General features: G+C 41.3%; 1 pseudogene; it reads right to left on the bottom strand.

The window, feature by feature from the left end:
- Positions 1–4,001: 4,001 nt before the first annotated feature.
- LOC108352393 (60S ribosomal protein L9 pseudogene) lies at positions 4,002–4,676 on the bottom strand (annotated as a pseudogene).
- Between the last annotated feature and the right edge of the window lie 242 nt (positions 4,677–4,918).

Below are 4,918 nucleotides of genomic sequence, written 5' to 3'. Positions count from 1 at the left end.
GTCATACTTTTTCTAGCAAGGCTGTACCTCCTAACAGTTCTAGAATTTCACAAAACAATGCCCCTAGTTGGGGATCAAGTCCTTGAATATCCTGGGAACAGGATGAGCTATTTCTTCTTCTTTTTGTATATTATACTTCTTTTTTCCTTTTATTGGATATTTTTTATTTACATTTTAAATGTTATCCTCTTTCCTGGTTTCCCCTCCAGAAACCCACTATCTCATTCCCCCTCTCCCTGCTTCTATGAGGGTGCACCCACCCAGTTCCTCCCACATCCCTGCCCTGACATTCCCCTACACTGGGGCATCAAGCCTTTACAGGACCAATGGCCTCTCCTCCCATTGATGCCCAACAAGGCCATCCTCTGCTACATATGTGGCTGGAGCCATAGGTCCACCCCTGTGTACTCTTGGGATGGTGGTTTTGTTCCTGGGAGTTCTGGTTGGGGGGGGTCTGGTTGGTTTATATTGTTGTTCTTCTTGTGAACCCCTTCAGCTCCTTCAGTCCTTTCTCTAATTCTTCCATTGGGGATCCTGTTCTCAGTTCAATAGTTGGCTGTGAGCATCCACTTCTGTATTTATCAGGCTCTGACTGTACCTCTCAGGAGACAGTCATATTAGGCTCCTGTCAGCAAGCACTTCTTGGCATGGGAAATAGTTTCTGGGTTTGATGTCTGTATATGGGATAGATCCCCAGGTGGGGCAGCCTCCAGATGGCCTTTCCTTCAGTCTCTGCCCCATACTTTGTCTCCATATTTCCTCCTGTGAGTATTTTTGTTCCCTCTTCCAAGAAGAACTGAAGCATGGGCACTTTGGTCGTCCTTCTTCTTGAGCTTCATGTGGCTTCTGAATTTTATTTTGCATATTCTGAGCTTTTGGGCTAATATCCTCTTATCAGTGAGTGCATACCATGTGTGTTTTTTGTATTTGGGTTACCTCACTCAGGATGACATTCTCCCATTCATGATGGGTTATTTTTTATCCAAGCCACCACAAATGCCTCTGTAGCTAAACTCAAGATGTGAAGAAGGGGAGTTCACCAATTCTGGAGCTAAGGTGAGAAATCAGATGTCCCTTTCCTTTTACTGCCCCTCCACCAATTCCTGAATACTAAACATGGGATGTGGACTTGGAAGGTAGTGGCCAACCTTCCCATCCCACAAGTTGGAGGCCATCATCATGAAGGCAACTGTTACAATGTCTTCCATTCTGCAGCTTTGTTGTCAGGAGCCTGAACTCGCTTCTCCAGCAGGGGCCTTTCACTTAGTCCCTTCTATGTTTCCCAAACATTTTAGGAACAGTCATTTTCCTGCACTGTATGTTTCCTACCATGAGTAAACAGAATGGTTTCTAATGTCTACTTACACACTTTTGTTTCTATCTCACTCCTTTGAAAGTACAAACAAAGTGACTTGATTTTTATATTGTTACAAAGAACAAACTCTACTGAAATGAATGTCTGATTTGCATAATAAGCCTGTAGTTTCTCCAAACTGAGTGCCACACTCCACAGGATCCTCACCCCACCACACACACCCCAGTTCTAATGCCATCCTTTCTAGGCAGCCTGATCTGTCTTGTTTGTACTTCACTCTGATGACTCAAGTTGCTAAGCTCTGCCTCCTCCCATCTTGTCTCTGCAATCTTTTGTTTTGAAATTGGATATTTTATTTATTTACATTTAATGGTTATCCCCTTTCCAAGTTGCCCCTCTGCCATCCCCCTATCATTTATCCCCTTACCTTGCTTCTATGAGAGTGCTCCCCAATCATCCACTCATTCCCGCCTCACCACCCCAGCAAGCCTTCAAGACCTAGGGTCTCTCCTCCCACTGATGCTAGATAAGGTGCCTTTGGCTCCTTCAGTCTTTCCCCTAACTCCTCTATTGGCATCCCTGGGATCAGTCTGATGGTTTGAGTGTCTGCATCTGTATTGGTAAGGATCTGCTAGAGCCTCTCAAAAGACAGCTGTTTCAGGCCCCTATCAGCAAGCACTTCTTGGCATCAGCAATAGTGAAGGTTTGATGACTGCATGTGGGATGGATCCCCAGGTAGGGCAGTCTCTGGATGGCCTTTCCTTTAGTCTCTGCTCCATGCTTTGTCCACGTCCACTCTTTGGTCTTCCTTTCTCTTGAGCTTCATGTGGTCCCTGAGTTTTGTCATGGGTATTCCAAGATCTTTGCCTAATATCCACTTATCAATGAGTGCATACCATGTGTGTTCTTTTGTGATTGAGTTACCTTACACAAGATTATATTTTCTGATCCTTCCATTTGCCTCCATTACATGAAGTCATTGGTTTTTGTTTTGTTTTGTTTTGTTTTTTCTGATCCAATTGATAAAATATAATTGCCCATCTAAACAGCACAAAATCCTGTGCTCATCCATCCCTTAAGAACATTCAAAACAACCTGTAAATGTGCAGAGAGAAATCTTAACATCCACGGCCAGGTTCTCTGTTGCTTGCCGTTTTGTCCTAATGACAGTGTCCTTTGCCTTACAGAAGCTTTGTAGTTTTATGAGGTCCCATTTGTCAATAAGTGATCTTAGAGCATAAGCCATTGGTGTTTTGTTCAGGAAATTTTCTCCAGTGCTCATGTGTTTGAGCACTTCCCCACTTTTTTGTCTATTAGTTTGAGTGTATCTGGTTTGATGTGGCAGTCCTTGATCCACTTGAACTTAAGTTTTGTATAGAGTGGTAAGAATGGATTGATTTGCATTCTTCTACATGCTGACCTCCAGTTGAACCAGCACCATTTGTTCAAAATGCCATTTTTTCCCCATTGGATGGTTTTAGCTCGTTTGTGAAAGATCAAGTGACCATAGGTGTGTGAGTTCATTTCAGGGTCTTCAATTCTATTCCACTGATTTATCTGCCTGTCTCTGTACCAATACCACAGTTTTTAATGACTATTGCTCTGTAATACTGCTTGAGGTCAGGGATGGTGATTCCACCAGAAGTTCTTTTATTGTTGAGTATAGTTTTCACTATCCTGGGTTTTTTATTATTCCAAATGAATTTGCAAGTTGCTCTTTCTATCTCTGTGAAGAATTGAGTTGGAATTTTGATGGGGATTGCATTGAATCTGGAGATGCGTCTGGCAAGATGACAATTTTTATTATATTAATCCTGCCAATCCATGAGCATGGAATATCTTTCCATCTTCTGAGATCTTCGATTTCTTTCTTCAGAGACTTGAAGTTCTTGTCATATGGATCTTTCCCTTGCTTGGTTAGAGTCACACTGAGGTATTTTGCATTATTTGTGACTATTGTAAAGGGTGTCAGTTCCCTAATTTCTTTCTCAGCCCAATTATCCTTTGAGTTGGGGGAAGGCTAATGATTTGTTTGAGTTAATTTTATATCAGTTATTTTGCTGAAGTTTTTTTATCAGCTGTAGGTGTTCCCTGGAGGAATTTTTGGGGTCACTCAACTATATTGTCATATCATCTACAAGTAGTGATTTTTTTTGACTTCTTTTTCAATTTTTACCCCTCTTAGTTATTCTTTGTTTGTTTGTTTTTTGGTGGAATTATGTTTGTGTGACTCTCTTCTTTTGGGTTTGTTGAAGGAAGATTACTTTCTTGCTTTTACTAGGGTGTACTTTCCCTTCTTGCATTGGGGTTTTCCATCTGTTATCCTTTGTAATGCTGGTTTGTGGGAAAATATTGTGTAAATTTGCTCTTTTCCTGGAATATCTTGAGTTCTCCATCTGTGGTGATGGAGAGTTTTGCTGGGTATAGTAGCCTGGGCTGGCATTTTTGTTCGCTTAGGGTCTGTATAACATCTGCCCAGGATCTTCTAGCTCTCATAGTCTCTGTTGATAATTGTGGTGTAATTCTGATGGGTCTGCCTTCATATGTTACTTGACCTTTCCCCATTACTGCTTTTAATATTCTTTGTTTTGTGCATTTCATGTTTGGACTATTATGCTATGAGAGGAATTTCTTTTCTGGTCCAATCTGTTTGGATTTCTGTAGGCTTCTTGTATGCTTATGGACATTTTTTTCAATATATACTAACTCTTTTATTGTCCCGCAAAGAGCCAGAATTGTACTTTCAATCAGGATCTTTTTTCTGGAGCTAGGAAAGTGAGGTCTCATTCGTCAGACTGCTGCATGGTTCCTTTCTCAGACACATAGATGCCATCTAAAAACTTTCTGATATCCTTGTTTTTAACTGTTGTGACTTGCTGAATCAGAACCACTGAATTTGAAACAAGTTAAATTTCATTACCTTTGAGGATTAATTCGTCTTCTGGGCTTGAGCCATAGAACAAGCCACACCTGTCCTCATCCAAACACTGAGGATGTATTTTTCACCAAAGAAATTTTGGATTTTAACCAAAGACCCATTCTCATGAATAACGACATTGATAGGGAAGTGAGCCTACACAGACCTCATCTTGTAATGGAAGCCCAGTGTCACACCCTTGATCATTTTCTGAACATGAGTGCAGATGGTTCTGACAGTGGACAGTTCCTTTCTGTTACCCCACAGTTTCTCAAGACAGAGACTTTTCTTTTTCTTTCCAAGAAGACTCAGCCCTACATTGATGTGATTGAAGTCCCTCCGCAGAGTTCCCCTGGGGCCCTTCACAATAACTGTGTGCCTCTTTAGGGTGATATTGACATTTTCTGGAATGTCGACAGTGTGATTGCTGAGAATGGTCTTCATTCTTGCAATAGATGGGACAAAGAGCTCTTACAGGCATGTCTTTCTTTAGGTTAGGGAAGTTTTCTTCTACACCTATTATCCTTAGGTTTGATCTTCTCAATATGTCTTGGATTTTCTGGATGTTTTAGGTTAGGAGCTTTCTGCATTTTGCATTTTCTTTGCCTGTTGTGTCAGTGTTTTCTGTGCTATCTTCTACTTCTGAGATTCTCTCTTCTATCTCTTGTATTCTGTTGGTGATGCTT

This window comes from Rattus norvegicus, chromosome 11, assembly GCF_036323735.1.
Source record: "Rattus norvegicus strain BN/NHsdMcwi chromosome 11, GRCr8, whole genome shotgun sequence".
Lineage (NCBI taxonomy): Eukaryota > Metazoa > Chordata > Mammalia > Rodentia > Muridae > Rattus > Rattus norvegicus.
This window is presented reverse-complemented; position numbering and strand designations above follow the sequence as displayed.